Source organism: Desmodus rotundus, chromosome 3, assembly GCF_022682495.2.
Source record: "Desmodus rotundus isolate HL8 chromosome 3, HLdesRot8A.1, whole genome shotgun sequence".
NCBI classification, from domain to species: Eukaryota; Metazoa; Chordata; class Mammalia; order Chiroptera; family Phyllostomidae; genus Desmodus; species Desmodus rotundus.
Genome location: NC_071389.1, coordinates 46,069,316 through 46,092,915, shown reverse-complemented (window position 1 = coordinate 46,092,915; position 23,600 = coordinate 46,069,316). Strand labels below are relative to the sequence as shown.

At 39.3% G+C, this 23,600-nt stretch overlaps 1 protein-coding gene across 1 annotated transcript in view; it reads right to left on the bottom strand.

Moving 5' to 3' along the window:
* The window catches only part of PDE4B (phosphodiesterase 4B), a 513,377-nt gene extending 490,472 nt beyond the window's left edge, over positions 1-22,905 (bottom strand). Inside the window, exon 1 of the mRNA XM_053921419.1 lies at positions 22,784-22,905. The gene's annotated coding sequence lies outside the window, so the exon portion shown is untranslated. The remainder of the gene's footprint in view (positions 1-22,783) is intronic.
* Between the last annotated feature and the right edge of the window lie 695 nt (positions 22,906-23,600).

Here is a 23,600-nt window from a genome sequence, read left to right as displayed (position 1 = left end):
GGTTATAGGAATATATATTACAACTCATCCTTTATCAATTTATTTCATCTTTATAAATTCCTTTCTTCCTGTGTTTTCTACATCTCATACACAGAGTGTCCAGAGTGCCCCAGTCCTTCTGTTCACCTGGCTTTCTGCTGTGGGTATTGCCCACGCTCAAAACTTGGCCTTCTGCATTGTTCTATCTTAACTCTAAGCCTTTGCTTAGACGAGCTCAAAATATACTCAGGGCTTCTAGTATCATTGCAGTGCTAAAGACTAACAAATCCATCTCTCACCTGTTTCCTTGGCTAAAACGCCTGCTGCTTGTCGGACACACTACTTTCCAAACTTCTATCCTAAGGCAAATTTATTATTCTAATCATATATTTCCCAAATCAATTCCCTTTCCAAATCTTGCATTACTGCCAAAGGAAAAAAAAATCCCTGAAGGTATCTACAATTCATTCTCCACTTTTTAAAAATTATAATTTTTGCCAATTTGACCTTCAGGTCTTAATTTGCTATCGGTGGCAGTGATTCCTTGAAATGACAGAAGACCCTCTCCTCAGGAAAATAACACACTCGCACATGACATTTTAAACACAGTTTTGCTTATGATTTCCATGGGACCCCCACCTCCAACTGAAAACACATGGATCTACACTGTTCACTTCTAAAATCTAGTCTCTCGGATGTGGCTCTTTCTTCAGCATTCCAGAACCACGTTCCAAGTACTTTCCAGGTAACTGGTACTTTATGTTACACAAATATCTCAAATTTGGGATGTTCAAAACTCAATGCACCATCTCCCCACCCAAAATTGCACCTTTTTTTTAAGTGACTAAAATGAATCAAAATAGTTTAAATAATTAAATATAGGTAAAATCACAAATTAAAATAGTAACTTGAATATTATTATTGACTTCTTTCTCCACACACCCCTCACATCTCAATGATAATTATGATGGTCTGACATAATTGGTTAGGAAGTAAATATAGCTTCATTTGCCAAGGTGGTAAATATATTTCAAACATCTGGCCTGTATGTACATTTAAGTCTTTTCTGTATGAATATAAAACAAGTCATTCATTCCTTTTCAGTTTGGTAGCCAATACTCCAAATCCTCAGTACCTCATTCTTGGATTCCCTCAGGAGCCTCCTAACTCTGTCCCCGTTCCCAGTCTCTTTCCAGTTCTAACACATCCCACCATGTGTTAAAATAGATTTATCTCTTTCTTCACCAACCCTCTACAGAAACTTCAGCATCCTTATCCTAGTTTGTAAGTCTTTCTATTCCTGGCACAGCCTCTCCAGGGTGCACTGAGCCTTTTAGAAAGAGGCTACAGAATAATAACTGTTTCAGGGTTTACACTTCCCTTACCTGCCCCCTCAGCCCAGTGCTATTATCTGTGTCTTCCTGGCAAACTTTGGAATATAGCTTCCCAACCAATATGCAACTATATATAATTTTGTAGAGGAAGCTGAGCTATGCATCCCCTCTGTCCCTCCACAATAGCCATGCAATCCTGGAACCCAAAACAGTTATCTATGTACCTTAATTGTTTCCTACAAATATTAACATTTCCAATGTGTGTCAACATAAAAAAAAATTGAGAAGCGTTTCAAGTACAAAAATAGGCCCTCAAGAGTCTAAAAGCAATGAATATCCATTACAGCATTTTCCCACTGAGGAATTCAATACCACCAACCTATAGTTAAAACTAAACGATTTCGGCCAGTTACATTTGGGAGGAATTTGTCAAAGTTGACTCATGGCAGGGGAAGCAGCAGCAGGTGAGAAATGCTGCCTCTCGCAGTCATGCGTGGCCAGGCATGGAGTGTAGTCACCTAGGGAAGGGATCCAATGGGGGAATTAAATCAAGTCAGTAACTAACCTGGAAGAGGACCCAGGAACCTCACAAAGGAATCCTCAGAGCAGAGGCTGAAAGCCAGGAGCAGAACCCAAAAATGAGTCAGAGGAAATGCCGCAAAAGGTCAGACCTTGGGGAAGGAAGCGAGAAGTGCCAAGCCAGCAGAAGGCTGAGAGCGGAGATCAGGGATGAGTCAATTCAGCTGTTCCCAAGGCCAAAAGAAGGCTCTCCTTTGAGCTACCAAGAGGGTTAATAATTATTTACCATCATCAAATGAACTGAATGTAAATCTTCATCAAAATCTAAATAATCCAGTATATTATTTTAGTCCATGAAATGGTCCTGTTTTTGTTTGTTCACATTTACATTTTCCCCCACCTTCCTCATTTCTCCTCTGTATCTTTTTATTTTATATAATTTTTAATTTAGTGTGAATGCACCAACAGCTTTCGAGTTGTTCCAGGTAGACAAAAGACAACATTTTTAACTTGATTGACATTTAAATATACGTAATGATCTCCGATTATAAGGTGAAAATCTAGACCATTTCCTTATCATAGGTATAAATGATTAATTGTATTACGAGTAGCTATCATTTACTGAATTTTTTAAGACCTTGTGTCATGTACTGTGCTAGGTGACATTTATGCCTCACAAATCTACAGGAAGAATAACTAGTCCCAAAGATATGAGAAAATCCACGCTAAAATAGGTCAAAAAAATCTTTCTCAGAATCCTAGAACTAATAAATGGCAGAGATAAGACTTAAACCTGTGATTGATTCCAAACACTCTGATCTTAATTATTGCACTAAGCTAAATTTTATTCTAAAGATTCTTATTTAAAAATGACCCACATAAAATGAGTCATTTGTTCATGAACATTTCTCAGAGCACTGCCATATTAAATATTTTTCCCCAGTGTCCTTGTGGGCCCGAGAAAAAGAAGGATTCAACATAGCCCACACCTTTCAGAACCCTCAAGTTACGTTTGAAGGTGGAGTCCAGGAAATAAAGTGAAAATTAGTCCGAAGTTGTATGTAGTCCTTGAGTTGGCGTCCTGGAGATGCCACTGCCCAGCGTTATTCTTCCTGTGTGAAGCTGACATCATAGGGTAGAAGGCTCCCAGGTGCTCTGAGGACAGGATGAGCTAATACAGACCAGTGGTTCTCAACCTCAGGTGATTTCCTCCCCACCAGTTAGTACTTGGCAATGTCTGAAGGCATTTTTGGTTGTCACAACAGGAAGAAGGGGAGGAGTGCTATTGGAAGAGGCCAGGGATGCCGCTAAACATCCTATAATGTGCAGAACAGACACACTCCCCCAAAACAAGGTGTCGTCTGGCCCCAAAAGTGAACAGCGTTTTTATTGAGAAATGCCATTGTAGACTAAGCATTTAGCAGAGTGCTAAAGGCATGCAGTAGGCCCTGCCTATCAGTTCTTACTGCATTTACATGAAAAGGTAAGTACTGAAGCAGCAAAAAATATATAATTTCAAATAATTGTAAAGTAATAATAATTTTAAAACATAACCCTTAAATACAAAGACCAGCAATGTAATCATGAGAGCTCAGGCTCTGGAGTCAGAGACCTGGGTTTAAATCTCAGCTCCGTGTGATGTTGAATAAATTAGACTCTGAACCTCTCAGTTACCTCATTTTTAAAATGAAAATAAATATACCTACTTCTCTTTTCCAGTGAACATTAAGTGAGATAATTTATGTACCTGGAACATAATAAAACTCTCAATGAGTATTTTTTAAGTTTTAATAGATTGAGTCTTTAACAGGACTTAAACAGGTATAGAACTTGTATTGGTGAAAGGAAAATACTTAACCAAATTATTTAATCTGGCTGAGATTTATTATTTTCATCTTCCATATGAGTATAATAATGCCTGGATGGCAAGATTATGGTAAGAATTAAATGAGACAGCATTTTAAAACCTTGAGTAAGGTGCTTGGCATATGGTGAGTGCTCAATAAATATTAGTTATCTTCCCCAAAAGGAGAGAAATAGGTTTTTTAAAGGTACCAAGGTTGAAATAAATAGTAAAAGTTGTGTTTGCTACAGCAAAAAGTCTGGTCTGAGGAGAACTGGAATGCTCCATAATTGATAAGCACTCCACCTTGGAGAAGCCCTCTAACTGCATTTGAAAGGAGAATTATACACTGCATCTCCTCTCTCACCACCCACCAGATTTCATCAGACCTCTTTCTATTGGCCTAGGCATGTCACTGTGACTTATCTAGGTTGGAAGAGAGTACAGCCCTTGGCTACAGTTACTGGAAAAATAAAAATTGAATTCTTCAGCTAAAAATTTAACTGCATTATATGAGCAGCAAAAAGATCCACAGCAGTAACTATTCAAAAATGAGCTAAGCACAAAGCATGATTTATTAGAAAATATTTGCCATCCTACCTCTAAAAAAAAATCATTAATGAGGTTTTAACACCATCTCTGAAAACCACTGTTTGTCAGGCAGTAATATCAAAGATGAAATTACTTATTCAGTTACCAACTGCCAAGCCAAGGCAGATTATATCTAAAAGCATAATAAAGGCTATCTCAGAAAATATAGTTTAAATTTCAATGAAAATAAGAAAATAGCCATAAACCATCCAATTCCAAGATATTAATGTTAGGGCCTTTTTAAATACCCTTATTATGTGCTTAAGATAATTTCCCAATCAAATGAAAGCAGTGTTTAGATCTTGTTTACCCTAATATTACAGGTATGAAAGATGTGTCCATATACAAATAAAATTAAAAATGTAACCTATAACTCTGCTAGTTTAAATGGCCTAATGAGTGCATTTTCCATTTAAAGTTACGCATTTGCTACCATTTGCCGTATTGCGGCAAGTCTAAGGGTATCTTTGATGCAGTTTCTGAATTCATTCAGCATTTTAATATGCCTCATATCTACCCACATACCACATGATATGCTCTGAACAACTTCACTCTCTGCTACAACCTCTACATATTCTAAAGGCCTGACCTATGAAAAATGAACTACTTTTCACTTTTCTTACAGAGAATGACAACAGCCCTGTGCTGGAAGCATTTGCCTGATTCTGTGTCCCTTTAAACATAAATCACAACCAAAAAGCTTCTGACCTTTTTAAACTGCAGACTACATTGAGAAACCAGGAATACAACCTCTTGCATGGCCTGCATCCACTTCCAGTGTCATCCAATGCTGTTAGCTTTGCTAAGACAAATTTGTCAGGTCTCACCATGCTAGGGCTCCAACAGTCTCAGAGCCCCTCCACTGCCCTGAAGCTCACATTCAAGGCACCTCTGCCCGCCTTTCAAACAGAGCCCCCCGTCCACGTGGACAATTATTGAGAATGAGATTGTACCCTCACTGCCTTATACTGTCTGCCTCCAGATGTTGTGCTCTTCTCTTCCACCTGCTGAGTGGCCCACACCCCCCTTTACTCTCCTTTACTCAGAGCCCCACCAATACCTCCCCTACTTATTGCCCCAAGGTCACCCAGGACTATTGGGGACCCTGCAGTCTGGAGGTTGCAGCTCTGTATTCCCATGGAACAAAAGATGTGGTACCTGGAAGGAATGCAGCCACTCAGGGAAGGCAATAAAAAAGGATCTCTGTGAAGGTTAGAGAGTTTAAACTGCAGAGTTCCCTAGACCTTCCAGGAATCCAAGCAGTGACTACTCATTCCCCGCCTAACACCTTCTCCTGACGTCAGCCAAACAGCCGCTACAGCGCTCCTGCTCAAGCCCACTCGGCAGCCTCTTTCTCCCTCCCAGGATACCATAACACATACAAAGTTATTTTTTAGGGTTCCTAGTAATCAAAGAAAACAAATGGAAAACAGCAAAGAGATCATTTGACTCTCCTCACATTAACAAACCCAGATTTAGAGACTTGTGGGAAATGATCCTTCTGACAGATAGCTGGTGCGTGTGTAAATAGGTACAACCTTTCTGAAAGAAAACTTGGTGGCAAAAAGTCTTTAAAATGTGTATAGCTCTTAACTCAGCAAATGACGAGCTGTTATGTTAGAAAGTTTATTAAAGAATTGCTGAATTGTGAAAATTAAACTGGAAGCAATCCGCTGTTCAACACTGGAGAAAGAATTAAACAAAGCACAGCAAGTTAATTCAAAAGAATAATATGCAGCCATTTATAAAGCTGCTAGAAATCTATATTTTTCACTCAACTTTCAGTAAGTATAGTTCTAGACTAGCATGTACACTATGACTGTGAATCTATACAGAAGGACAGCTAGAAAAATATTCCCGTGATGCACCTGCAAAAAACATACCTGAATCATAAATGTGGTTCTTCTTATGTTTTGATCACCCCCAAGTTCAGGTGAGTCTTCTGGTACATGTGCTGCTTTCAGAGGTAAAGGATCCCCCAGGATTCTTACCATTTTGTCTTGAGAAAATTCAAGCTCTTTTTTTACTTTACAGTTAAGGCACACAGTAAAAGAGTGAGACTGTTCTCTATCCTTCTATCTATCGATACTAAAATAAAATGTACAAAAATATGTAAGAAGTGAAAACTGGATTTGAAAACATACAAAATTTTAGAGGGTTTGTCCAGATGGTTGAACATCTAAATATCATGCACATTCTCCACATCATTATAGCTCTGAACTCAGATATACCTTATAATCGATAGTGTCTTACAGGGGTTCTCAGACAGGCAGCAGTAATGAGCTAGCTGTCACGACCTGCACATTCAGGAAAACTTGCAAAGTGAGTATGAGTTTGGATGGAAGAGAACCCAACAGACATTAATGGGAAACTTTTCACATTGAGAAATAATATGCTTGTGAGGAAGGAATAGGAGCAGTGAAGAATCAAGCATTTTTAATAATATTCCCAGAGCAAGGATCACGAAACCAGTTCACTCCCCATGATTGCTAAGCAACTTTTGGGCCAGCACCATTCCTGGCACACAGACTGACGATGCCTGGGTGAACACAGACATTAATGACTTGGAGTTCTAAAGGGATTCAGGAGACATAGACTCTGAATGTGAAAGTTTTCAGAATAACTCATGCAATTTATATCAGTATGTGTTCTTTTTTTATGCATTCACTAGAGAGATATATAATATATTTTATTTTTTATTAAGTCTAAACATGTTCTTTCAATCAGAATATAATATTCTAGGTGATATGAAAAGATTGCTCATAGTTTAATTAAAATGTATTTGTCTTAGTGATACATAAGATAATATTGTATCTTACAATGGAAAGCATCATCAGATTATATGAAAAACAATAATAGAAGTTATAAAAATAAAAAACAAAGAAATGAAAGAATTGTTAATATTTCATGATATCTAACAAATGGGGAAATGATCTCTGGGAAAATGACATCCAACAAAAATATACATTCCAAAAAGTTACCCATCAGGTGTAAAAATAGATAAAAACATTCTCAGATATAAAACATTTCAAAAAATTTACCTTCAACACACCATGTCTTAAGATAATATTGGAGGATGTGCTCCATCCAACAAGAGACTAAATCAAGAAAGAGCAAAATATGAAACTTGCCAAAAATCAGATGATAGGTAGACACTCCACTGTCTCCCACTGGAACTTGTGGAAAGTGAGTTGTGGGCTCCAGTCATTGGGCAGTAGCTCCATCACCACCTCGCCCAGCTTCCCAACCATCAGCCCAAAGCCAGGCTCTACAGAGGATCATAGCCCTCCATGTACCCATCTACCACAGGGCTCTGCCCAGTGACATGAATCTATCAGACACAAGGAACCCGGGCAACCACTTGGAACCCATCCAGCAATGAGCAGTCCAGATTACTCAGTTATGTTGGTGGTGGTGGTGGTTAGGAAAAGGGGGTTGATTTACAGATAAAATACACTTCTCTAGAAGGCAGGCAGGAAGGAAGGAAGGAGGGAAGGGAAGGGAAGGGAAGGGAAGGGTGAGAGCTATGGAAATCACAAAACAAGGGGTGTAACATAGGAAAGAAGTAAAGAAATCTACAGAATGATTGCACTGCAGGGACTGTTAGCTGTCTGCTAAAACCCATTTCCTCCTCTCAGGACACACAGCTAGACAGTCTTATCTCAGCCTCTCTTATCATTGGGCTTGGCCACAAGACTGAGTTCTAGACAAACATATATAACTAGGAAGGATATAAGCTACTCCCAGGACCACCTCCAAGCTCTGTCTGATGTTGACCATGACAACTTTGGAACTCATGTACTAAAGACAGTGGTGCCTCTAACCAAGTTCCCCAAGTCACTGCAGGAAGCAATACAGCACCCCGTCCTACTCACCTAAAACAGCAGATCAACACCCACAACCCTCCCATACTTACCTGGAACAGCTCAGTAGCACTATATGAGCAAAAAAATACATTTCTGTTGTGTCTGAACCATTATAGATTTTGAGGCTACTAGTTACTTCAGCTTAAGATCACCCTAATTTAGATGGAAAAGGAAAATTCAAAAATTACAACAGTGAGCAAATGTATGGACAGATTGAGGATGTACATGCCTAGTAAAAAGGTAAAAGTATAGATTATCTGATCGAACTCAATATATTAAGATGAAATATGCAATTTAGATGAGTAGCTTAGTAAAATAGTAAAAGATAGTTTGAAAACTGAGTAAAATAAAATTGAAACAGTTATGTAATATGAGGAAAATAAAATGGAAACAGTTACGTAATATAAGGAAAATAAAAACATGTATAAGAAAAGAAATGTAATCCTAGTACACCAAAGGATTCAGAGGTGCAATAGTTAACAGTCATAGCAATTTATTTAAATTAAGGAAGTAGGTGAATGTGTGTGTGTCATCTTCCATAGCATGAAATAACTATATAAGAATAAAACTAAAAATCAGCAAATATCAGCCTAAGCATCTTGTTTACACAAAAGGGAGGCAACCTACAGAAACAATGAAGTACCTGAAGGTAATGCCTGTAGGAAGCAGGATCAGAGATGAAGAATGGTACAACAGGCACCACTACTTTTAGATGACATATCAAACTATAAATTTGCAACTTGATAAATTCATAAACATTTACTGCATTCTTTTTTTAAAGATTTTATTTATTTATTTTCAGAGAAAGGAGAAGGGAGGGAGAAAGAGAGGGAGAGAAACATCAATGTGTGGTTGCCTCTCGCACATTCCCTACTGGGGACCTGGCCTGCAACCCAGGCATGTGCCCTGACTGGGAATGGAACCAGCAAGCCTTTGGTTCACAGGCCGGCACTCAATCCACTGAGCCACACCAGCCAGAGCCGCATTCTTAAATGAACAAAATATCAAATTTGTTTGCTTTAAGCTGAATTATAACTTCTCAGAATAGTCAGCCTAATTATCTCATGTAAATTGAAATTGTTAAATGACTACTTTATATGCCTCTGGTTCCTTTAAAAAAGACATGATTATGGAAATAGTTTGGTAGACAAAATATTTCAAAACAAAAGAGTTACAAGGGGGAAATGGCTGTGAAACTATGAACTGGCCTAATCCCCTCATTTTCCAGATGAGAAAACGGCAACTCTTCCGGGAATTTTCAATCTTCAATAAAAGTAAACCCCTAGCTTCTAAGGTACGGCGTTGAAGGAGAGCCTCCATTTGGGAAATGACAGCTGGAAATCAGGGGTATTTGGCAACCACAGCTCCTCAAGCCCCACTATAATCTCCTCCATATCTTCTCGTAAGAATTTCCTACACTCTACTTATTGCTTCTACTGCTCTTACCACACGGGTTTGGGCTAGGGGACAGTCTTCCCACCTACAGCCCTTGCTGACATTTGACCATCCCCTTAATTTTCAAAAAATGGCTAACACAATTAAACAAGGCTTTTTAAAGACTTGGAAAATTTTTTTAAAAGAGAAAGATAAAATAACCTGGATAATCTGATTTACAAAGTATGACAGGCTTTCCTTAACTGGCCAACTTTGTTCAATTTTAGTTACTGTCTCTTTCACATAAACCACCAATAAGCCCATGTCTAAGCATTTGTCTTCAACAAATCATCCAAAATAGTAATGCACAGAGAAAAGCAAAGCTTCCCTCCTCGTACCCACTTCCAGACCAGCTTTCACATGCCAGGCTCATGGCTGACCCCTGATGACTATAAGTCTGACATGTTCTCCCCACAGGATGTGACTTTCTCCTATGATCTCAACTGGCCAGCTTAAGCACCTTAAGTGTAGGATGCCTGAAGAAGAGAAGAAGATAGTTTAAAGAATGTGTCTTTACAAAAAGCAATTGAATAATTTTCTGTTATACAGATAATTAGTAGCAAACCTGAGACATGAACCTTGCTCCCTGGTTCAAAGTCAAGGGTTCTTATCACTATATAATAGGACTCATTTTTATGGTAACTAAGCACAAAGAAAGCATGGCAGTTCAGGTAGAAACAAGGAACAACTTCCCATCTCAAATTATCTTTTAAGGAATAAAAATCTGTAGCCAAAGTGATGACAAAGCCTTTAATGAAGACACTGCAAAAAAAAATTCTTTTGAAGATTTCTGAGTCAAATAGAACCTCATTATTTTCAAGATATAGTCATTGCAAGTTCCATTCTAAGTCTTAATCAGAGTTCACATTTTAATCACAGTTTTCCCATTTTGTAACCACATAGGAGACCCAAAGGATATCTTATATCTGGACATTTTTCAATAAATCACCTCCCTCTTTTTGAAACTCTTTCCATACTTTCTCTTCCCCACACAATGAGGTTTACCTTGGACATTTCATTCAAAGTAAGAACATGAGACTGTGTTGCTATATTGTTCTCCTTTAAAAAAAAAACACAGACATCGAAGACTACACTCAAAATTCCTAGTTATGATACCCCGTTTTGGAAATGTTCACCCATCATCTTGTTTGCACATTAATCATACTATTAATAGAACTTGTATAACACCTTCTTTCAGAGCCAAAACAAAAATGCACTTCACATCCATTATTTCACTTATCTTTTTACCGTCCCTCTGAAGTGTGGGGAGCACAGTTGTCTCATCCTAATTTTAATGAGAAAAATTTTAACCAGAAAAGAGCCATTATCCTTCTTAATGTGGATAAACAACTTCAAGGTAGTGTGCCTACATCGATTGAAGAACAAACCCTCAATTACAGGGTATTGCAGGCAATATCCTGAGTGAGAATGGCAAAGTAGATATCCTGAATTGAACCAATTTTATTCTTTTTAAAATAAATATCTGATCTTAAGTATTATAAACACACATAAATGCCAATTTAAACAGAAAATAAAGCACATATATAATATTGTCCCTGTCTGACTTCTCAGAATTTCACACTCATATGTCATTATTCATTATAGAAGGAAATTATAACTTTTTGCCCACAATTATCTTAATACCAATGACTATCAAAATATGCTTTGAGATTTATGTCAGCCAGCTATATTAACACAAAGTGGCAACTGATACAAACTTCTAAATAATTGTACCTTCTAGGGCCGTAAGGCAAATAATGATTAATAACTACTCTTAAACTGTCATATTTTAAGATATCTTCAGACTATACATTTATGATATAACACTACAAATATGATTTTAAAAGCTAAGAAATATTCTTCATAGGCAATAACAATGACGGTTGCCTGCCCAATATCCTTCTTTTTCAGTATAACAAAATCCTGACATTTTTGGAGGTACCCATTTTCCCAGATTAAAGTGATGGAAAGAAAAAATATCCTTTATTCTTCAGACCTCTGTGCAGCTAAGGGTGGCCACTGATATAGTTCAGATGAGTAAGATATTAGAAGTTTACCAGATGCATCTTCCCGGGAGTGATCATTTTCCTTACTATATTTTCTGACTCCGCCGATGTGTGACTTGCTTTTTGTCCAGCCCCTTTTTCCTGCCTGTGTCCAGAGGCCATGCCTGGAGGTTCACTAACTCTCTTTCCACCAAGAATATGAAAGTCATGCACCAATGACAGCAGAACCAAAAGCAAGAAGGAGCCTAAATCCTTCATAACCGCCTTGTACAGTTGCTCCAACCTTGGGCCATCTCCCTCCAGACATCTTGTAGCACATACAACAGTAAACTCCTTACTTGTAGCATATAATATTTCAAATTATCAGTTATTCTCAAATGAACACTCTCCTAACGGATAAAATAACACAAATATATCCCACTTCGATCCTTCTATTTCTCTTATCATATGGCTTAATGCACATAAACCAGGTAAATCCAAATGGAGAATGTGCAGATTAAATGCCACACAAAAATTATTTCATATACTTTATATCTACTTTCTGTGAATGGACATTCTTAAATTTTAAAATCCTCCTCTCAAAGTATTTCTCAGTCAGTGAAAGTGTGAAGTCAGAAGGAATTTGCTAAAAACAAATTTAGATTAAATGGCATCAAGGACAAACCATTTTGCTATACATTTTTGCATATAAGAAAAATGAGGAAAACATTTTTTCAAGAGTCATTGGTATTCTCCAGCAGTATCCCATTCTTACCAAAGATTATAACTAAGTAGGAGGTGTGACTCACAGAAATAGTTTTCCTCATAAAAATTTCACCCATTGAATAAAATTTGAAATATTGTCTAAGCAATAATAAAACTGAGGCTCTTGGAGTTGTATGCTGTTCTTCATGCTAGGAACAATAAAATAAAAAATTTATAGGTTATCCGAAATTTTCACCACCAAGCTGCCTCACAATGATAATTTTGTACAAAGTAGCTTAATGTTTTATTGAAGATTAATAATTACAAAGATCTGTAAACATTGATTTTATCCTTCAAAAAGGTAAAATGCAAAGTCATAACAACTACTTCACATATTGAGTTGTGAATGTGTTAGGCTGGGAGTGACAGAAAACCTAATAAGTAGTGGAAGAAACAGTTAAGGGTTTTATTTTTCCTATGGAATAATAAGACTGGAGGTAGGCAATGCAGAGCTGATAGATGTACTCCAAGATGTCATCAAGGATCCAAGCAACATCTATTTTTCTGCTTCATCATTCTATGTGCATGGTTTTATTCCTCATGCTTGCAAGATGGCTGCTCCCCACAAATCAGGGCACCCTGCCCTACTGAGAAAGAGGAGGTAAGGGGCAAGGGCAAGAACCCTCTCCTTGAAAAGCTTTCCTTTTTTGTTCAAGAAAGTATGTATTCCCCATTAATCAACATCTAACCTTAGTTATACGGGCCCTATTAATCAACATCTAACCTTAGTTATACGGGCCACTTTCAGCTTCAAGAGAGGCTGGAAAGTAGAACGATTTGCCTTCCAACTTGTATAGCAGAAGAAGATAAAAGAGAAAATGGTGAATGGATGCTAATGAGCAATCTACAGTATCACTACACCTCCACTGCAATTAAATCAAGTGCCAGCACATTAGCATCATCACCATTGTCATTATCACTATCAGCATTAAAGTATTTGTTTCCCAAATTGTGCTATATTGTATCCATATAGTTGGGTAGTCCTAATTCAATCATGACCTCTCTAATTATTGAAGTTTCTGATCACATCAACATATTGTAATAATTTCAAACTAAAATATTAGTTCCCTGGAGGGCTTTCTTATGAATAATACTTAATTACATAGATACATCAAGAAACCCCCCTATCATGTCAAGTAATACCTACTAATCAAAAGTTTCACTAAATCAGAATGCTGCAAATAACCTTAGAGATTAGCATCATTCAAAGTTTTATTTTATATCCAGACACCTACGGAGGGAATGTCATCTACCCACTTAGTGGCATAGCAGAACTGGAACTCAGAATTCTGATTCCCAACATGCAATTATTCAATAGCAAAAGAGTAACCCTGAAAAGAAAATCCCTTTGAACTTTTAAAAGATGTAAAAGTACTAGAAAAAAAATTATTTTTTTTGGTCCCCATTTTTCTGCATTGAGTTTTTTACTCCAGTGTACATTATGGCACTTCAAATCATTTCAGGGTCTTACTTCTCATCCAAGGAGTTGTAGTAGTCACAGGGAGCTAGACAGGAGCTTCCTTTAAGTATATATCAGCAGCTTCCTTTAAAGTAATCTTAACTACTTTAACAAATACTGGACTCACTTCCTGATCTCTGAATTCAGTCATACTCATCATTCTGTGCTCTTAAATTATTTGGATCCATAATATAAGAAAAACATGGATGTGGTTTTTCTTCTTACCCTCATAAATTCACCAGTAAATACATCAACTGCTACTATAAGCTTTGTTCTTTCAGCCCCTAACATTTTGAATGGGTGAAATTCGGTTTCAATGACCACCAGGGGAGAAACCTTACTAGAGAAAGGGAGAATTATCTCGAAGGAAAAATATTTCTCCAAGATGATGACAGCAGACAGGAGCAGATGACAATCTTTCTAAGGAATCTTAAGGTGTGTGTATGTGTGTTTGGGGGGAGAGAGAAGAAGTATCGTGTGCTTAGTTGCCTGTTTCTGTTTCCCGCAGTCTGTTTTAACAACTGCTGAAGGAGTGCTATTTACCCACTCGCTGGCATAGCTGGTCCCACTCTATCCTTCTCACCTAACGGCTCTCTAGAACCTGCAGCAAAGCAGATTCCCCAGCACACCAGTGTGCTGCGCCAGGACAACTGCCACAATAAACAAGCCTTAAGGGAGGGTCTGGGTATCGAATGAGGCATTATCCTTATGTCACTTCCCCTAGCAAAGACTATTCACAGACCTCACGTGGTACAAATAACACAAAAGCAGTATTTGGTGGTCATCCCTAAGAGTTCATAAACCTTCAAGACTGTATGTAAATTTTTGAATCTATGTTTACTTTTCTGGTCCATATGTTCCTCAGACTTTCAAACGTGCCTATTTTTTTTTAATTCTCACCTGACGATATGTTTTTATTGATTTGAGAGAGAAATATCAATGTGAGAGAGGAACATTGATTGTTGCCTCCCATACATACCTGACCAAGTCTCGAACCCAAAATCTAGGCATGTGCCCTGTCCCTGCAACCTTTTGTTTTATGGGATGATGCTCTAACCAACTGAGCTGCCTGGCCAGGGCTCAGACATGCCTATTTTTTAGAATACCATCATGCTGTCCCAACTTGTTAGGTTTTTTTTTTTTTCATTAGAAAAGGGAACTGAGAAATCATGCCTCAATATAAAATTTTAAAGTTTTCTAAAAAGAAAGTGATCTTGATTTTTTTAAAGAAAACATAACATTATGAACTAAGAATTCAACATAATCAAGCCTTGGTACTATTGAACTGAAGGAACTTAAGCTACTTTATGGCCTTCAAGGTATTAGTTTTCCTAAATATCAAGCAATAATCTCTAAGCAGGTAATCTCTAAGTTCACTTTCAATTCTAAAAATGCCATAATTCTATGAGTCGGCACTGTGGTATAAACCAGGAGAGCCAAAGGCAGAATCCTGGTATCTTCTCCTTAATCCACTCAAAATATCAGCAAGTTGCTTGTACAAACAATGTCATTTATTTTCTCTAGAGTTTAAAGTGTCCATCTGATAAAGGATATTTTTAGCACTTCCCTGGTATGGCAACAGATAAAAGCTACTAGTATTTTTCAAATGCTTTAAGACAACTGTCTCTAGAACAAATACATATTACAGGAAAACACAAACTAATATTTTCAATTATGTCAGTGGAGAGTGTGATGACTAAGGAATTGAACTAGAGTATTTTTACAAAGCATATATTTCCAGTCCATCTAAGATGGCATACTCACCTCTCCACTTAGTACACCTATAAACCCTAGAAGTAATGCAAGAGACAATCAAAGGAAGACTCAAAATGGTGAAAAGAAAGAGGGTGACTGGTTGGTGACCCACGAACTAGAGGAATAAAAGAGCAGTAGGTTGCCTCATGACCCCCTACCCAACAACAGGTTGGTTACCAAGGCCAGCATCTCCACCCCCCAACCTAGCAGTAGATGATACAGGTTCCTCTCCTGTGTCTAAATGGGGTCCAGCCAATAGCACCAGATGGCCTCACAGCACTGGCAGGGGGAATCCTGCCACAACAAGCTGCAGGCCCAGAAATCCCTTCCCTGCCGGCCAAGAAATCCCTTCCGTCCCCTAGAAGCACCAGCAGGCCTGGTCGGCGAGGTTCCTTCTGCCCCCTCCAGCGGCATCAGCAGGGTTCAGTGGGAGCCCCAGAAGCAACAGACAAGACAGGCAGACTCACATATCAGCATAAAACCTCTGGAAATTTAAAATAGCATTGAAACCACAATGCACAAAAAGTAATCTAGGACCTGTGTGCTAAACCTAAACAAGGTGACTGCTAAGGTATAAGATTTAAATAGGACCCAGAGCCTCCTAACATTGGTGCAAAATGTCCAGGATACAAACACAGCTTAATTGAAAAAACACAATCAATTGACACCAACACTGAAGTGACTCAGATGTCAGAATTATCTGGCAAGGGTTTTAAAGCTTCCATTACAAAAATGCTTCAACAAGCAAACTCACAGTCTCTGGAAACAATTGGGAAAAAAAATTAAAAACTCAACAAAGATGTGTAAGTTCTAAAATGGATCAAAAGGCAATTACAGAACCAAAAAAAAATACAATAACCAAAATAAAACACTAACTGGATGGGCTCAATAGTGGAGATGATCAAGGATAGCAGCAGTGAATTGAGAGCAGATCAATAGAATTATTCCAATGTGAACAACAGAGACACACCAGACAAAATTTTTAAAAAGATGAACAGAGCCCTGACTGGTGTGGCTCAACTGTTTGAACGTCGTCCCACAAAGCAAAAGGTTGCCGGCTTGATTCCTGGTCAGGGCACATGCAAGAGGCAACCAATTAAGGCTTCTCGCTCACATTGATGTTTCTCCCTCTATCTTTCTCCCTCACTTTCCCTCTCTCTAAAAATAAATAAATAAAATCTTTTTTTAAAAATGATGAACAGAAGCTCAGGATGCTATGGGACAATAACAAAAGGACCAACATTCATATCATCAGAGTCCCAGAAAGAGATGAGGACAGTGGAGCTAAAAAAATATTTGAAGAAATAATACCAGGAAACCTTCCAAATTTGAAAGGGGAAAAACCCTACAAACCAATAGATTCAAGAAACTGATCAAACTCCAAATAGAATACATCCTAAGAAATATATATCAAGACACACCATTCCTAAGCTTCTAAAAAAATTGAAAGACAGAGAAGATAATCTTAAAACAAGCCAGAGAGAAATGGCACACTGCCTATAGGAGAGCATCAACTCCACCGACAATGGTTTTCTCATCAGAAAGCATGGAGGCCTGAAGGAAATAACACGTCTGAAGTGCTAAAAGGAAAGAACTATCAACCACAAATTCCTTCCCGAAGCAAGTTGTCTAAATCATATTCAATGAGTGAAACAAAAAGTATAACACGGTCTTATACTCAACACAACCGCATTTAAAAAGAAGGGAGAGTAAATAGGCCTAAATATATATATGGTAACATCCAGAGCAACCATCGAGAAAAGTATACCAAGAGATACACTTAAAACACTAGAAATAAATCAAAATGGAATCCTATAAAATGTTCAAGTAACTCACAGGAAGGCAAGAAAAGAGAAATAAAGGAATAAGAAATGGAGAAAACAGAGAGAAAACAGTAAAATAACAGACCTACACTCTAACATAATGCAGAGAAATGATCACTCAATGTTGTTGCTGGGAATGTAAAAGGGTACAATCACTCTGGGAAAAAGCTGGGCAATTTCTTATAAAACTAAGTGTGTAATTACCATAGGACCTGACAATCACACCTTTGGGCAATTTAACCCAGAGAAACGAAGACTTACATCCAAGCAAACACCTGTAAACAAATGTGCACGACAGCTTTACTCAGTCAAATGTCCTCCATGGGGTGGCTGCCTACACTGCATGTGGGCCGTCCACACCATCCATGGGATAGCACTCGGCAGTAAGAAGGGACAAATTATTGCCACATACGACAACGTGGGTGAATCTCTGGGGAATAATGGTGAGTGGGGGTGGGGAACAATCTCAAAGTTTACATAATTTATGATTCCATTTATACAACATTTTTGAAATGACAACATTATAGAGAAGGTTGTCAGAGGTTAGAAATGAGGCCAGGGAGTGGGAGGCGGATGGGTGTCATTATTAAAGAGGCAGTAGCACAAGGGATTCTGAGGTAATGGAACAATTCGGTATCTTGATTGCGGTGGCAAATACACAAACCTATACATGTGAGAAAATTGCATTGAACTAAACACATACACACAACTGGTGGAATCTGAATGAGATCTGCAGATTGTATCAATGTCAATTTCCTGGTTGCGATATCCTATTACAGTTTGTCAACATATTATTACTCTTGGGGAAAGCTGAACAAAGGATATACAGGGGCTCTGTATGATTTTTTACAATGCATATAAATCTACAATGACTTCAAAAGAAAAAGTTAATAAAAGAAGCACTGGGTGAAAATTGTGAGAGAGTGAAAAGTTTTTCACATAGTCTCAAAGTGTCCCTTTACATAGTAGTTATTAACCCCAAAGTAAAAAAAGAAAAAAAAAAAAACAGGAGACATTTGGTAAGTATCACCTTTCAAGTTACACAACTTAGTCATCAAGAGTGAGACACAGAGACTCTCCTGCCCTGATGCAGTAGGACGCACACGTCGCCTCAGCAGGGGTATTTTTGCTAAAAATGTTTAACCTTAACCTAATCAAGTAAGTAAACCATTAGACAAATCCAGACTGTGAGACACTCAATAAGACAACTGCCCTGAACTCAATACAAATATGAATGACACATAAAGAGAAAAAAAGACAAGGGGACTAATATAAATTTTTTTTAAAAATAATAATGTGAGGATATTGTAGGGGGAAAGAAAGTAACTGAAAAGAATCAATTCTCAGTGTATAGAGACCCAGGTAGACATCTTAGTCCACCAGTGTGGCAGGCTGAGTTAATGTGGACTGAACTCCCTTCTTCTGCCAACACAGAGATACTTACTTTTAACAGACTAGAAAAGGTAAAATAGGTTAAATAGTTGAGATTGAAGAAAAAAGAAAGGAAATCTGTAAGTATTAGGACAGAAAGAAAACAAATACCAGAAGAAAGAGAGATAAATTGATAATACATAAATCCAAAGTGATACAGAATTTAAACACAGGCATTAATGCGTAAAGACTGGAGATTTCATGTGTTCAGGGACAGGTAACTTGGTTTGGGGCCCATGAAAGGAAGGTAACTAGAGCTGAGACTTCTGCATAAAGGAGAACCCTAGAAGAGTTGACCCCATAGTTTAAGAAGGACTAGAAGCCTGGCCTAGAAGTAGCAAGAAAGCCTGTCTCTTCCTGGAGCTCTGGATAGAAGGATAAAATTATTCCTTGAATTAAATCTCTGACCAGACACAAGACACACACACAGTTTGAATTCACATCACCTGCATGACACAGAAATATCAAGCCAATAAATGAAAGTGAAAGCTAATCCTATGGATGTTAACTAGACCTAATGTGGTGATCACAATGTATACAAATATCAAATCATTATGTTGTACACCTGAAACTGTATGTCAGTTATAACTCTTTAAAAATTTTTATGAGCTTATCATAAACCAGCAAAACCCTTAAGGTGTTCTACAGAAGCAAAAATAAAAATAAAAAATAAAAAAATCCCTATAAGGAAACTTTCAAGAAGTAGGGAAAATATGACTACCACAGAGAAAAAAACAAAAGCAAAAACCTGGTTTAAGATGAGCTCATAATCCAAATAACAAAACACAGGAGGGAATAATCCACTTCAAAATGGGTATATGGTTCTGGAGCCAGCAGATGCAACCACGGGGATGAGTAACTCCCAAAAGAATTTAAGTAAAAAAAAAAAAAAAAACCTAAACTATAAAATAAATTCAGGTAAAATTATTAAAGAGATAAAATAAGAATAGAATCCATATTAAAAGACAGAAAACCTAAAGAAGAAAAACAGGCAACTATGTAGGAAAAGACATCGAATAGAACTTCAAAAAATAAAAAATAAATCATATCTCAATGGAAAATTTAAACAATAGGACATCAATGAAGAAAGAATTATCTGGAAAATAGGCCTGAATAATTACCCAAATTCTACTTTAAATTTTTCTAATATTTTAAAGGAACTCACTTGTCCTATAATCAATAACATTCCCACACCTTCTCCAAACTCCATTGCTCAAGTTTCCTTAGAAAGAGCAATGAAATTTTATCCTATAATAATAAAAGATAAATCCAAATTACTAATTGTGAAATCTTTCTGACTTAAAACCACAACATGTACTTCTTGCTCTGTAATCAAAGTAAGCCAAAAAAGATATTAAAAACAACCTGAGACTCTATTCCTTCACAATTTTAAACCATCAGTTCATAAACCAAAATGAAAATATCCATTTTATGTTTCATATTTTTATCAAAAATGAAGCCTTACTTCAGCATATCATTATTATTAAATACCTGTCTCTAGACAGGCAAAGGACTTCAGAATCAGAAAACCATATAATTGATTTCTTACTCCTTAAGTAAAAACTCTGTTTAAAAGAAACAAGCATGCCCAAGTGAGTACCCTCTAGAGAAATTTAAAATAATTCATCTTTGCAAAATATCTCAAGTTAGAAATAAACTAAAAAGCAAGTCAGCTGAGAAAAAAATACAAGAGACACATCGTAAAAACATTTAGCGCACAATTTTAATAAGGAAGAGAAGGGTGGGCCAAAGGAGGTTTACAGCTGCAATTACACATAAACAATACAATAATTAATAAATACTCGTTCGAGAATACACTCTGTGTCTCACACACTCTGAACTTTTGCCTGCCCTGGTAACAAGATGATGAAGATATAATAAATAGCCTCACTGTATCAATTGTGCCATCTCAACAATTCCAGTCTATTAAACAATTTTACTTATTTTTTGTAATTAGCATTCTGTTGTTTAAAAAGAAAAATAACAGAAACAGCCAGCGAATATGCTGCCAGTCAAGTCCTACCAGTACTGATTTGAAGAGTTGAATAGTCCATTGCTACACTGCAGACACATGTTGACACTAGGCAGGTTCCCACCTTTTGGTAAAAGGAAGAGAGGAAAGTAGATGATCCACTAAAAATACAGCATCTGTATTTTTAATGTGCCTTTTATTCTTGCAGTGTAGCCCTGGGCTTTCAAGTAGCTGGAACCCTCTGAATTTAAAAGACGGATGGGATTCACAGAATAGTGATATCACATTCAGACTTAAGACACAGAATGCGTCGATTTACCGTTTCTGTTTAGTGGCATCATATGCGTGTGATGTAAACCACATACATGTAATGTAAATTTAGGTGAGAATCTCAAAGTATTTCTTTAAAATTACCACAGGCTTGTGTATACATGCAGTATTAAATATTATATATACTATATTGTATATAGTATATATACATATATATTACTATGCAGTATATCACTGTATATACTATTATATAGTGTATGTGTATTATACTATATATAACACATTATATTATTTATATACATATATTTGTCTTTAAAATTAACTACACGGGCATTTCTCTGTGCTCTTCTCTTTATACTGGTGTTTCAGCTATTGACTACGGTGGTTTGGGATTTTGTTTGAAGTATGGCACATGGAGAGCGGATCTGTGAAAAGGGGGAGGAAGGAAGGAAGCAGGCAGGAAGATGGAAGAGGAGGGAAGGCAGGAAAGAAAAGGGGAAAAACCCTGCACGCTCACGCTCTCACACACACACACACACACACACACACACACACACACACACACACACACTTCCAGTTTAGAAAGGGCCAAGCCCTGAACACACTCCAGCACGCCTCCTCAAACGGAGGCTGAGCTTCCCCAAAAGTTCCTTGGCAGAGCCCGGGTTGCGTCGCGGCTTGGGTGCGCCCCATTGGAGCTCAGTAACGGGCATGCAGGACCATCCTGGGGCGAAGCCCAGCAAACTCTTGGGTACCCCAGGCTCCCTCGCGCGCCCGCAGTCAATCACTGGGACCGCGCGCCAATTCATCACCCACTCCTGGGAGAATCCCTCTGCCTTTCTCCATTCTACCTTGGCTCTCCTTCCCAGGGGCTTACCAGAGGTCCAAGGACGCAGGCAGGGGCAGAGAACGAGGGGACGAAGAGAAAGGGCCGGTTGGCGGATTTATTGATATTACAAGGGGCAAGCGCGTGGCGGTCAAGACCACGATCCCTGCCTGGCCCCATCGTCCCCTCGACCCCCATCAGCTCCACAGCACACTATACTCCGTTTCGGCCGGGATGTGCGATGAAGTGAAGGAAGAAATAAACCCGCAGCCTCCTGGGCAGCCCTTACCTCAGGCTACCCTCTCGGAAGCCTCCCTCCTGCTGTCGGAGGCGCCGCTGGTGCACCGCCTTGGCCACCGCTCTCTGGGTGCCCGGGCTCCGGCCACCGCTCTGTCCGGCGCAGCTCTTCCGTGCAAGGAGATGAGCCTTCCCTATTCCCAGGGGCACCAAAGCCAGGTAAAAGGACGGTGGCGCGCCTGGAGCACAGCCCGGCGGACAAGGGGGAGCCCGGAGCCTCGGAGGCGAGGCCGAGAGACCAGGAAAAGGGCGCACGAGCCGGGGGCGGCTGCAGAGTGGGCACATGGACCAGCCAGCGTCCAGGATCCCGGCCTGGGCGGTAAGGGCGGCCGCTACGCACCCCTGAGCTCCTCTCTCCTCCACTGCCCCCCAACTGCCTCTCTGTACCCCCACTGCTCCCTTCCCCCCACCCCCGGCAGAGACAGCTCGCAGTGGCACTTGGGCTGCCCCTCTGCACTCCTCAGCCCGGTGCGGGGAATAACAATGTGATCGCATTGCACGGACTCGGTGATGTACGGTAGATCGCAACTGCTGAGGCCACCACCTGTCCACTCTAAGGAACAAGACGCACCACCCCCAGCCGGCTGGCCCTCTCCCCGAGTGCCCACCTCGCTTATTTTCCTCTCCCACCTACCTCGCCGACCTCTTGCAGTACTCCGCAGGCATGATACCAAGGGAGTTTTGCAAAATAACCTTCACTTTCAACCGGGAGCTCACGGCATCTCCCTTCCCACCAGAGCTGAAGGATTACACACTGCCCTGTGTGCCTATCCAAAGCCGGATACCGAAAATCCTGGTTGGAACCCCAAACTCGTCACCCCACCCGCCCCCATTCATAATCCCAGCGGCTGTCTGCCACTACGCACCCTCCCCCTGCCGCCCGCGCCTGCTGTGATTCGCCGTCCATCCGTGGAACGTGTCAGTCACTGGCTCTTCATCTACCATGAATACAGTACTAGAAGCTCGGCAGCCACGGGTTGCACAAAGGAGGGTGGGGAGAGGGGCCCTTAGAGCTGGGGTAGAGGGAGGTGAAGGAGCGAGCGGGGCAAATTATGTGGAAGGAGCTAGTGTGAGCGTGTGATCCTGCTGCTCTCCTGTTGCACAAAGGAGCTCCAGAGCGGAGAAGCACAGTGCTACTGACCAGTGGGGTCAGATCACCTTGGGGGAGGTGCTCCATCAAGACCCTCTGGGAGTGGGTCGCAAACTTGGGAATTTGCATGACCCAGCAACAGGCACCCGGCAGCCTTACTGCACAGTTTCAAAGAACGCAGGGAATGGAGGCTTGCTATTGGGATGGGGTGGGGTCGGGGGTGTAAAAAGGTTTCCTTTCCCCCAGATGTTCAGCCCTTTTCAGTCAGAGAAAAAGAAAAGAAAGCTGTCAAGAAAACAGAGAAAGGTAGAGATGCAGTGACTGCTTATACAACTATCCAGAGACCAGAAAGACTTTAATA